The sequence below is a fragment of the Zootoca vivipara genome, chromosome 3 (assembly GCF_963506605.1).
Source record: "Zootoca vivipara chromosome 3, rZooViv1.1, whole genome shotgun sequence".
NCBI lineage: Eukaryota > Metazoa > Chordata > Lepidosauria > Squamata > Lacertidae > Zootoca > Zootoca vivipara.
Window position 1 is genome coordinate 5,974,619 of NC_083278.1, and position 13,072 is coordinate 5,987,690.

Here is a 13,072-nt window from a genome sequence, read left to right on the forward strand (position 1 = left end):
TTTCCTACCCCTGGTAGGAAAAATCTACCCTTTTCTCTTCCTGCTCAATAGCCTCTGTAGAGTCTGAAGCTGGTGGCCTTATGGGAGATATGGGCAATTTCCAGTTCTGTGGCCTCACGAATCCTTTACTGAGATGACATGCACAAAATGGGTAGATTGGTAGAGCAGCCCTTTTATTAAAAGTCCATTTTTGTAAGGTTCTAGGAGTATTGAAGGGGGAGGTGTTAACAGCCCATTAAGCAAAGGTCTTTTCTTATACTTCAAGACGCCTGTGCCTCTTGAGACTCCATCATTGACACCTGAGCTCAACATCACATACAGTCCAACAAAAGCACAAAAACAAATGCCAAGTTCACTAACATTACAATCTCTTTTAACTGCATAACTACCTCCTCTGCCAGCTATGAATATAGCAAATTCTCATTTAGTCCATGTGCTCAAAATTCCTTGAGATGCCTCATTTCTTGCTGGCAGGTCTTTTTTAATAAATAAAGAACAGAGACCTCGGAATTCATCATAGGGATCCTGAAAGCAGTTTATTATAAACCTCATAGGAATTCCTGCCCTTGCAGTGTTTCCCTGGGAGATTTCATGATCTGGACTTTGGAGCAACGTTTTCAAATAAGAAAGACTTCTGCAGCTGCAGCTGATGGATTTGGAACTTCTCCACTGCCTGTCTTTCTGAATGAAGAAACGTGTGCGTTAACCCTTCCTGGCCAAATCACTGACACATGGCTATGGTGGGATGCTTGGTGCTAAAGTAAACTTTCTGACTACAGCCACACTGGAGGCGCTTAATTTCACGCCAGAAAGTTTTGCTGAAAGTATAGTAAATGACAAGGGTTGTAGGCTGTTGAGGATTTAGCAAAAAGACATGGCAGCAAGGTAACGATGGGCGGTATTGATTTACTGGAGTGAAATATTGACCAGAAGCTGACTGCGGCATATGGTGTCCATGTGCTGAGGAATCCCACACTGTAAAAACCACTTAGAATTAGTTACTAGCTGGCTTTTTATATTTGCAAATCGGTGAGAGAGAAATGAAGGATTAGTGCCTTAACATTTAAGAGATATTTAAACAATTATCTCTTGCATTCATTTTAGGCTGTCCGTTCATTTTATCCTAAGACCCAAAAGCAGTAGCCTCTGCAGTACAACAGCCCTCTAGCAGTAAAAAAAATAACACAAGATCAGGATAAGAAATTAAGAAGAACATCCTTTGTGTTTATCAGATGCTTTACATCATAATGGAATGCCACCTGTTTCAAATTATAGCCCTATAGAAGAAAATACGACGGGGCTTTAGCATCTCATAGCTTTCATACCAATGAAAAACAGAGGAATAGCTCAATGTCTGAAACTCAAATGGATCACAAACTATAACTGAAGGCAACCACACACAAACAGCCCAGTCCATAGCATCCATTAGTGCTTTGGCATTTCCCCGAAACAGTGGTACCTCAGGTTACAGACGCTTCAGAGTCCGCTAACCAAAAATAGTACCTCGGGTTAAGAACTTTGCTTCAGGATGACAGAACGAATGTCTGAGTCAAAGGAGCACTGTGTTCCTTTTGCTCTTTAAAATAGTACAAAAATACTCTGCTCAGAACAACACAGACCACCAAGTTTTGCTGCATTTGAAGTCCTGTTGAAGTTCTGCATCTCTTGAGAGGTTTTAGGAACCCACCAGACTATGCCCAAGTAACAGATGATGGTGGTAATTGCTGGAGAATGGTACACAGAATGAACATGCTCAGAATAAAGGAAAGCCCATTAGACGAGTTGTGGAACTGGCTCCAGGCTATGGTGCAGGAAGTGCCAAATGGTTCTGGGCCGTAATGCCCCCAGCCTAGCAGAGGCAACATGGCCCAGAGGGCTGCATACAGCCAGATGAAGGCAATAGAAACATGGATGACTTTTCCGTTGATTGTATTACCTAGGAAAAGAAAAGAAAAGGTAGACTCTAGACACCAACACCTAGATAACCTAGAAATCTGCCAGGCAATTATCCCTGTAGCTCTGTTGTCCAGCTCTCCTGGGTTTCAGGATTCCCAGGTTCTATTTGGAGATGGCAAGGACTGAGCATGGCATCTTCTGCATGCTCTGTAAGCCATGACCCTTTGCTTGGGCTGTGGACACATTATGTACAAGAATAATTCCTTGAGTTATGGCTATATAGAACACACTTGCCTCGTGTGATACCTTTGTGTGTATTGCCTGACAACATTCATAAGCCTCCTTAAAGTGTTCTCAGGGAAGCTTAGGACATTTCCATTGGTCACCAGATGTGGTTAACTCTCTTTGGCTAATAGGAGAGGTACACAGCCAGTGGAAACAAGAACAGTGTTTTTCACACCAGCAACACAGTGCCAACTCCTACATGGTATTATGCATTTCAATTTACAGCCCAAAACATATTTATGGCCAGACTATATCCGTCCCTATTGTTTACTGCAGTAATGCTGAATATATCTGATCTATAAACTCACACAAAGGGTCTTTAAAATATTATGCCCTTGGCCTCAACATGAAGTCTAAAGCTTTGAAACTGTTTCACCTTTGCCACCCTTCTGTGCTTTGTTACTCACTATTGGACTTTGAAGAGTAGGTTACAAGAAAGCGGATTACAGCCATCGCAGACAAGGTCACCATGCTGGCGACACCAAATAGGAAACCCATCAGGGCATAATAAATGCAAGTTGCATCGCCCCCCAGCCAGGCATGGTTCCAGGCAGAAGCAATAGCCGGGGGATACATGCTGATGGCCACTCCAAGATCGGTTACGGCCAAATTAACAGTCAGGAGCTCAGGTGACCTGAGATGGAAGGAGCGCTTCACAGCTACTGCCAGGACAACTGAATTCCCCAGAACTGTCAGGATGCCTGAAAGGAGGAGGAGGAGGGGAGAGGGGGAGGAGGAGGAGGAGGAGGAGGAGGAGGAGGAGGAGGAGGAGGAGGAGGAGGAGGAGGAGGAGGAGGAAGAAAGCAGTGTGGTTTACAGGCATTCATAATCAGTCAACAAACCAGTGTGGTTCATCAACATGCAAGATGCAAAAATTCATGACCCACAGCCAGTGAATACTATATTACTCAAGATTTAGAAGCTATAGTAGTCTTCTTTTTTAAAGAGAAGTAGGTATTTTATTCACAGGCCTTTCTTCACAATAGGTAATGTGTTACCCAAAGTAAAATGAAACAGCTTGTGAATTTATATCAGTGGATTTGTGACTGAAGGACAGGTAAGGGTCAGATCAAAAGTGGATTCTATTTCAGCCACAAACCAGTCACTTTCTAGCAACTAGTCTTGATACCTGTGGTATGTTATCTTCAACACTGTAGAGTTATTTTCTTGACATTGTAAAAGGTGAATTGAAATGTGCATACAAAAGAAAATGGTGGGGTTGCCTGACATTCCCAAGAATAGGTATCCCTCGAGTAGTAAGAAGTGGGGAGGGAGTGAAGGCTGTCCAGTCCTGACACCCTTGTTGGTGCAAATTCTGTGCTCAATCGCAGATTTTCAGACAAGACTAAATGGATGGAAGTGATCGTGCATATGGTTCTGGACACTCCCAAGCTTGCGATTCTGCAGGTGCTAAAACTTTTTGGACTCCTCTCCCTCTTGTTTACTAAGTTCTATATGATAACTCCTGGTAGTTTATTGAGTTAAATAATCCCTATACTGTAGTATGACCTGGTCCACACATAGCAAATGATCTCCATTTTCTTTCCCAGCTGATCTTCCCTTTGCAGCTTGGTGGGTGTCTTGGGTGGGGTAGCCAAGCAAACCATGGCTCAGAAAGGATGCTGCTCATGGGGTAGCCATGGCTCAGAAAGGTGCTGCGCTGGCACATAACACCTGGCCATGGGGAAAACAAATCAAACATGACTTCAGGTTGGCTTGGCTTCCATGTAACATTAAGTCAAAGAGGTGCAAGCATGCTGGTGGTACCTGGAAAAGAGTGGCCACTTTGCTCCTCTTCCCTCTGCTGTTGCACCAGTGGGAGATAAACCATGGTTTGGCTTAATGTTACACCGGAATTGGCCTGGTGGTTTGTTTCACTGCAAACAAACTGCAAGCTGTAACGCAGCGCTGCAACTTCCACTCTTGCCAGTTCATTGATTGTGAGCTGCGTCTTCTTGCCAGGGTTAGGAATGCTGATCCATTACCATCCTTCCTGTGCACAGATCTGAGAGCCAGTAATGTGGTATTTTTTCCAACCTATGCAAATTAGGGCAATCTTCGTAGGACAATTTGCACCATAAGACTTGCTGGTGCCGTAGTCGGGGTGGGAAGCTTTGGCAATCCAGATGCTGACGAAACACATCTCCCATCAAGCCTAGCCAGCTTAGCTAAATAGGAACTTCTGGTGGGCCAGAGGTTCCCCACCCCAGCCCTAGAGAGTGATCTAATTTAGTGTGTCTATTTTACTAGCTTTTAATAAGCAAAACTGAATGGTGAAATTGCGAAGTTTGCCTAGTGCAATATTTGCTGTTTGCATCCATTCATTGTCAGTAATGAACTTGTGAATTCGAAACCTTTCCATGGGGAAAAATTAAGCACTAGACATCTGAAGGGCTGTCCTTTTGTGTTAGCTGTCCTTTTGTTCATGGGCTACTTTCAATCTCAAAATATATCCAGAAGGTGCTGTGTAGCTTCTTCATTTTTCTTTGTTCCCCCTTCCCCAAGGCCCCCGTAGCTGTCACATGGGCATTTTCCTGCCTCTGTCCGTTTGCTTGTGTGAGGCTGACTATAATGAGCTTTAAAAAGGCAGAAAAGTCCTTGCAAATAATGAGGCATTTCGCAGTACTTACAAACACCAACGGGGTGTGTGTGGCACTGTGGGTTAAACCACACGAGCCTAGAGCTTGCCGATCAGAAGGTTGGCGGTTTGAATCCCGCGAAGGGGTGAGCTCCCGTTGCTCAGTCCCTGCTCCTGCCAACCTAGCAGTTCGAAAGCACGTCAAAGTGCAAGTAGAAAAATAAGTACTGCTCTGGTTCGCCAGAAGCGGCTTAGTCATGTTGGCCATATGACCTGGGAGCTGTCTGCAGACAAACGCTGGCTCCTTCAACCAGTAAAGCGAGATTAGTGCCTCAACCCCAGTCGTCCGTGACTGGACTAAATGGTCAGGGGTCCCTTTACCTTTACCCACACCAACACGTGGCAAACGTGAATAAAGCTAGCTCTCCCCTTTCTTGAGAGCAGTGTCCTGTTCCTCATACCACAAACCCAAGCATGCTCACTAGGAACTAATTTCCACTGGGGTCAGAAAACCTTGCTCCAAAGTAGAGCTATTTAGGAGGCTCAGGCCCACAGGTGCACTTTTGTGAGCAGAAGGCCTCTTTCGGACCTAGTGAAATATTCTTGCGTGAGAAAAGACAAAAAGGCAGTGTGTCTATATATGTATTTATTTAAGGAATAATTTTGTCTGTATAATTCTAAGCACCATATCATGGGTTTCCTGGTGGTCTCCCATCTGGGCACCTCAGGAGACCTGCCAAGTGTCCCTATTTTCCAGGGACAGCCCCTGTTTTACAGAAGCCATTGTGACACCTCCCCCTGCTGGCTCAATGGTCACCAGAGTGCAAAAAGGCCTGGCGAGCTCCTACGGTTGGATCATTTCGCGTTTGTTACAGGAAGAAGGTAGACATGTAAGTAGGATGTCTCTCAGCATCTGCATTCTGTGATGATAGTGAATTCCTCTTGAGCTCAGAGGCATTAGAGAGTACAAGCTGTGAGACCCATTTCTCTTTCTTTTCTAGACTTTCAAGGCTGAGAGGAGTTCTTCGCCTAGGAAGAAGAAACAAAGTTTTCCCCATCCCAGAGTCCTCCCCCTCGCCCACCACCTCCCCCCCGCCTTACCCCGCCCTACCCTCTTCCACATGACCCAAAAGGTAAGACCCTGCAGCCAGTCCCTAAAGTTTCTTAGGAAAGGTCTCTGTCTGAGGCCTATTTTGAGGTTTAGATACCAGTTTGGGGATTTGGTTCAGGAGAGTACTAACTGTGAGCCCCATTTCTCACATTTTGCTTTTTGTTTTCTAGGCTTTCCAGGCTGAGGCGAGCCCTTCGCCTGTCACGGAAAAACAAAGTTTCCCCCTTCTGAATGTCCTCTCCCTCGCCCACCACCTCCCCCTCCAACTCCGCCTTACCCTGTGGACCCCTGTTCGAAAAAACCAAAAAGGTAAGACCCTGCAGCCAGTCCCTAAGGTTTCTTAGGAAAGGTCTCTGTCTGAGGCCTATTTTGAGGTTTAGATAAATAATCTTATGGCACATGGCTCTTTGTTTCCCTGTAGGCTCCAAATTCCTCCCCCCCCCATGAGACAGAAGAGCAAAGATGAAGGTAATGTCTATTTCCATGTATATGTTCAGTGTATATAAGAAAGTCTCTCTAACTGCTAGCCTTCTCTTCTTTTCCTTTCAGAAGAGCTCATCGTTGAAGATCTAGAGGAGGGGTCAGCAACTTTTTTCATACCTCAGACCATATGGTCTCTGTCTGAGGCCTATTTTGAGGTTTAGATAAATAATCTTATCGCATGTGGCCCTTTGTTTCCCTGCAGAGCTGCCCCTCTGATGGAGAACAAAAGGAAGCATGAAGGTAATGCTTATTTCCATGTCCATGTTCAGAAACTTTCTGCTGTGGTCCAACAGCTTGAGAAGAAAATAAGAGCTCCACCACGGAATGAACCTCGCCATTTCCCCAGTGAGCGTGTCTCTTTCTTTGGGGCACAAGGGAGAACACTGGCCCAACTGCAGCATGCTCTGGGATACAGCACTCATGGCAAGGCAACCTTCTGAGAAACAGCGGCTTTTCGGTGAGCAGTGCAGGCTGTTGTGAGCTTCACCTTACAGCTTGGACTGTCCTGGACGGGAAAGCATAAAAAAACAAAAGCAAGTCATACAAGGGGACTTACTTCTGAGTTAACCCCCTTTCATGCTTTACATGTGCATGCTACACCTTTACATTCTTTCCCCAAAAGAATTCTGGGCCCTGTAGTTTACTCCTCACAGAGTTGCCAGACCCAGCAACACTTAAGGAACTGCAGTGCCCAGAATTCTTTAAGGAAAGACTGTGCCTCAGGGGTTGGACTAGATGACCCTAAGACCCCTTCTAACTTTACAGTTCTATGATTCTGTGAATGCACATGGAACCATGTATTGGTGTGTGCTGAAAGTTAGCCACACTTTGGTTCTGTTGAAATCAGTTAGTCGTAGCTAGCTAAGTCCCATTAAATTATGAAAGTGTGGCTAATTTACAGCACAAGCCGATGCATGTCTACTCAGAAGTAAGCCCCGTTGACTTCAATGGGGGTTACTCCCAAATAAGTGGGTATAGGATTGTGGATTCATATCAACAGAGCAGCTCTTGATTTAACTGTCTCACCTGCTATGGACTATTTAATGGGGGGGAAATGACTAACAGTATAAACCTAATGATGTCTACTCAGATTTAAGTCCTTGTGAATTCCATGGGGCTTACTCCCAAGTAAATGGACGGAGAAATAATTACATGTAAGAAGGGCAGGTAAAATGAAGAGAATAATCTCAGAATAATTGCTACCGCTAATATTGCGGTAGCATCCAGCACAATCCTATACAGTATACAGTGGTACCTCTAGTTGCATACGGGATCCGTTCCGGAGCCCCGTTCGCAACCTGAAAGGTCCGCAACCTGAAGCACCGAATCTGCGCATGCACGCGCTTCTGGGGATGCAGAATAAATCAAGTAAATAAATAACTAATTGACTAATTCTGCCACAGATAGCTTAGTTCTGCATCCCCCACAGCATAAATCCGAGCAGGACTAGGGGGGGCAAGCATTGTGCCCCTCCCCTCTTGCCTGGAGGAATGAAGACCCCACCTGCCCCCCCCCAAGCAGCGCTGGAGAAGGGAGGGAGGGATCCAGCCGTTGGTGGGGGCCGTTAGTAGCAGAACAGACCCCTCCCTCCCTCCCCCCTTGCCGCGGAAGGGGGGAGCAAGCATTGTGCCCCTCCCCTCTTGCCTGGAGGAATGAAGACCCCACCTGCCCCCCCCCCCAAGGCAGCGCTGGAGGGGGGGAGGGGAGGGAGGGACCCAGCCGTTGGTGGGGGCCGTTAGGAGCAGAACAGACCCCTCCCTCCCTCCGCCCTGGACCCCAAAGGGACCCGGGCACCTTCTGGAGGGTCTTGTCCCCGGTCTCTCCCCTGGGGCCCCTCCGGCTCACCTTCCTCCGAGAGAGGAGCGCGGACGAGAGGAGGGGGGACCAAGGGGCGGAGAGAGCCGAGCAGCCCGCCCCCACCGCGCATGCGCGCTGCCTCGGACGGAGGAGGCGGGACCAAGGGCTTTCCAACGCCTCTCCGAAGCCCATCGGGAGCCCGTTTCTCCCGCGGAAAGAAGGCCGGGAATGGGGAAAACTACAATGCCCAGAATTCTTTGAGGCAAAGAATGTAAAAAGACAGGGTGAAGGCAGCCTATTCACACGGTTCCCTTTTCACACTTACTGTCCTAAAAGATTAAAATTATCCCTACCACCTAGACTGTCTATTTTCTCCTTCTATCCTGAAAAATCATATTAAAAGCCTTGGGCAGCAGGAAGGGAAACTTATAAAATCATTTTAAAATACAGAAAAGTTCCCCCCCCCCATTTGTAATCAAGCACCAGAGCGGAAGCAGGCTCTTGCACTGAACGTCCCTCGGTATATATAACCAGGGTGCAATGTAAAGCAATGCGGAAAGCGTCTGTCAACCTGCCCTGATTTATTGTCATCCCCCCCATTTCCTCCACTTTCTCTCTCTCTCTCTCTCTCTCTCCCTCTCTCCCTCTCATCTATCTCTATGGTGGAAGGAGGAGACCTGTCCTTCCCTGTTTGTTCTCCCAAGCACGGCTGAGTGTGTGGTCCCTGCCCTAAGAGGCACGATTCCTTTTCAGGACTCCTGTAATAAGATGCAGAATCGGAGTGAGGGTCGGAGGCTCTGACACTTTTAATCCACCAAACCTCTGCTGTTGAAAAAGTTATGAAAGGCTATTGAGAATTGAGCTCTTAGACTTAACACAACTGCTTAAATTTGTGAAAATCTCAGGTGTCTAAATAAATGGTGGAAACTTACCAGTAGCTCCCTTCTATCGTCTGACGTTGGTTGAAAGCACATTGTGTTGTGTTGTTTATTAAGAGATGGATACGAAATACTAATGAGTTTTATCTTCACAAGTGATGCACCCTTGGCAGCTCTGAGCGAGGTAAACCTTTCCAGACCCTTTATTTCCCTGGTAGATACTTTGGGTAGAAACTCCCTTACGCAAACTAGAATCATATGGCTTTACCTGTAAGCAGTTCAAAAGCATGTCAAAGTGAAAGTAGATAAGTGGGACGCAGGTGGCGCTGTGGATTAAACCACTGAGACAAGGGCTTGCAAATCAGAAGGTTGGCGGTTCAAATCCCCACGACGGGGTGAGCTCCCGTTGCTCTGTCCCAGCTCCTGCCAACCTAGCAGTTCAAAAGCACGTCAAAGTGCAAGTAGATAAATAGGTACCGCTCCAGTTGGAAAGTAAATGGCATTTCCATGTGCTGCTCTGGTTCTCCAGAAGAGGCTTAGTCATGCTGGCCACATGACCTGGAAGCTGTATGCCGGCTCCCCTGGCCAATTACGCGAGATGAGCGCCGCAACCCCAGAGTCGGTCATGACTGGGCTTAATGGTCAGGGGTCCCTTTACCTAAAGGCAACTCCTGCCAACCTAGCAGTTCATAAGCATGTCAAAGTGAAAGTAAATAAATAGGTAAATGGCAGGAAGGTAAATGACGTTTCCGTGCGCTGCTCTGGTTCTCCAGAAGCGGCTTAGTCATGCTGGCCACATGACCCAGAAAACTGTCGCAAACGTCGGCTCCCTCGGCCAGTAAAGCGAGATGAGCGCCGCAACCCCAGAGTCATCCGTGACTTGACCTAATGGTCAGGGGTCCCTTTACCTTTACCTGTAAGCAACAGGCATCTTTGAACAGGCACAGCATATGCCACCTGGCAATCCCAGCAGAGAGGAGAGGCTTATTGCTGCCCATCAGCTGTCTTCTTCTTCTTCTTCTTCGGCGATCACTCGTAGCTGGGTAAGATTGTCTTTCATAAACACGGTTTTAACAATGAGTCCGTAAGAGACTGTGTGTGGAGCCCAATTCTGGATCCGCACGTCCTTCCACAGTGGGGACATTGGTTTCCGGGAGTGTGGATTTGCCAAGCATGCCTTCCTCTTAGCACGTTTCTCTGAGTGTCTTCAAAGCCCATGACACCTTTGGTAAAGGCTGTTCTCCAACTGGAGCGTTCGCAAGCCAGTGTTTCCCAGTTGTTGGTGTTTATACTACATTTTAAAAGATATGCCTTGAGACAGTTTTAAACCTCTTTTGTTGACCACCAGCATTATGCTTTCCATTTTTAAGTTCGGACTAGAGTAGTTGCTTTGGAAGACGACGATCAGGCATCCACAAAACATGACCAGTTCACCGTAGTTGATGTTGAAGAATCATTGCTTCAACACTGGTGATCTTTGCTTATGACAGGCTGCAATTCCTCAAGTACTTGAGGAAACTGGCCACACCTGGCTGGCACCAGGGTAGCATGAGAACATGAGAATCATAGAATTTTAGAGCTGGAAGGGACCCTGAGGATCATCTAGTCCAACCCCCCTGCAATGCAGAAATATATGGCTGTCCCATATGGGGATCAAACCTGCCACAGGGGCAATTGTATTTGTTAAGAGGATGGAGGAAAGGGAACAGTTCTTCCTAAGGATCAGAATAAATGTGGCTGAAATTGCGTCCTTGAAAGCACCATCCTGGATTTGGAAAATTGATACCAGGAGCCATGTGTGTAAACAGGATTTATTGTGGGGCAGGCTTTATTTGGGGGGTAAGGGCAGAGCCGAGTTATCTGTGACACAATTGGTCAGTTAATTAAGTATTTTTATTGATTTACTTGATTTAGAGGGGGCAGCTCCCCCCCCCCCGCCTCCCTGGCTACGCCCCTGCCAGGAGCCTGGCACATCATCTTTGGTGTGGTGATGCTTTCAAGAAAGCAATCCCCAATATTCAGTTTCTTTGGTTTCATGAACTATTATCGACTTCCAAGCTATATAATGTGTTAAAGAAAGCAATAATATTTTGCTATCATCATAATAGCTTCTATGGGTAAATTTGATTGAAACCAACTGTTCTGGCTTGCCCAAGGAGAAGATTTAAAGGTCTATCAGCTTTGAAGACAGGAGCCTGGGATCGTTTTAGCAACACCATAGCTGTGTAGTAAAAAAACAAGTAGGGAGTGCCTACTTTTATTTTTTCCTCCCTTTCATTCAATTCCAGAAGTCTGAAAATTACCATGCCAGCGTTGAAATAAATGTCTGCCCTGATCCGTTGTGGCTGGTGCCATGCGGCAGAGCTGCACCCCTAAAATGGGTGCAGCGGTGAGATGAGGGCTGGGTGTGGACCCGGGTGGAAGAGCTGGATTGGCTCCACCTGTGTGTCGGCACAGCCCCAACCTCACTGCAGGAATGTGGGTGTCATGGCGGATGAGCACCATGCCTCTTCCTGGTTCACATATTTGCAGCCCTCACCCTCTAACACAGGGAATAGTCACAAGTTTCATTCCCTACTGGCTGGGCCCTTGCACCTATGCAAATCCATTGGCTCTCGCTGGTCAGGAAAGACCTACCTTAGAGCATCGGGACATGATATTGAAGTGGTGTGCTTAACATTTAAAGTTTTGTTATGTTTTTGTATATGTTGGAAACTGTCCAGAGTGGCTGGGACAACCCAGTCAGAATAATAATAATAATAATAATAATAATAATAATAATGGAATAAGACCTTCCTATTTGCATGGGAGAAATGTTGGCTGGTATGGGACAGGTATAGGAGAGAGCTTAGTGCTCAGTAGGTGCAGGAACAACGTCAGCTGGAATCCAAAGGAGGAGGCACGTCATGCACATTTATAAAAAGTGGAACATGGAAGAAAACCATGTGAGAAAACTTAGTGGCGTCACTTAAGAGCAGCACTGCTTGTGGCTGCTGGTTTTCTCAGGGCATCACGAGGGTCATTGTGACATCTCCGTTGGGGCTCTAGAAGTCCTGGGGATCTCCTACGCTTGGATCATTCCGTGCTTGTGAGAGAAGTGAGAAACCATGTAAGTAGGATTTCTTTCAGCATATCGGATCCTCTTAATTGAGGGTCCGCGTTGCGCACAGGCTATAGGTGATCGAGGGGGGCCTTTAAAAGGCGGTGGCGCATTGTTGGGGAGATTTACCTGGCTTCACGCCGCCCAAAACCCGCCCTAGATTTAGGGGTGTGCTTTGGCCTTGCTCTGGACTTCGCTTGGTCGCCTGTTTTGGAACAGGGGCCAAGTAGGATTTTTTTCCTTTTGGCAAATTGGCACTGGCCTCTTGGTTTTCGCCTACTTCTTAGCAAGCGTCACAACTTTGTAAGGCATTGGCTTGGTGAAGTGTGGGGGAGGTGAGGTGCGGCCATCACCTGCCCCTCCAGGTACCAAGGGTATTCCAGTAAAGGAATCCGCGGTTCCAGATCTTGTCCGAAGTCTGCTTGGGAGGCAGAAGTGTTTACATCCGGGTTCTGCGGCGTCAGGTGCGCAGAAGCGATCTGTGCAGATCGTGCGTGTGCAGAAGCGCTTTATTGGCGCTTCGCGCATGCGGAGAGCATGTCTTCGGCAAGCGAATGCCTCGGTTTGCGACTGCCTCCGTGGAACGGATTGCGGTCGTAAACCGAGGTTCCACTGTATAGTTATTGCCAAAGCCTTAGCCAATACCACTCACATTGCTGTAATCAATAAAGTTGTGGCCTAAATTTTGCCCATTAACCTTTAAACTGAAATCCTGTCTCAGTGCGTTTTTATTATTCGTGTGTGTGTGTGTGTGTGGTGCCCCAAGGAGAGTACTAACTGTGAGCCCCATTTCTCACATTTTGCTTTTTGTTTTCTAGGCTTTCCAGGCTGAGGCGAGCCCTTCGCCTGTCTCGAAAAAACAAAGTTTCCCCCATCCCAATGTCCTCTCCCTCGCCCACCACCTGCCCCTCCACCTGTGCCTTACCCTGTGGACCCCTGTTCAA

At 47.0% G+C, this 13,072-nt stretch overlaps 1 long non-coding RNA gene and 1 pseudogene across 1 annotated transcript; both read right to left on the reverse strand.

The window, feature by feature from the left end:
* Positions 1-721: 721 nt before the first annotated feature.
* On the reverse strand, positions 722-4,012 carry LOC132591855 (opsin-5-like; annotated as a pseudogene).
* Positions 4,013-6,328: 2,316 nt separating this feature from the next.
* Positions 6,329-8,270, reverse strand: LOC132591872 (uncharacterized). Its single transcript, XR_009557281.1, has 2 exons — positions 8,199-8,270; positions 6,329-6,858 (listed from the first exon to the last, which is right to left on the reverse strand). It is a non-coding gene; the product is annotated as an uncharacterized LOC132591872 (long non-coding RNA).
* Positions 8,271-13,072: the final 4,802 nt, after the last annotated feature.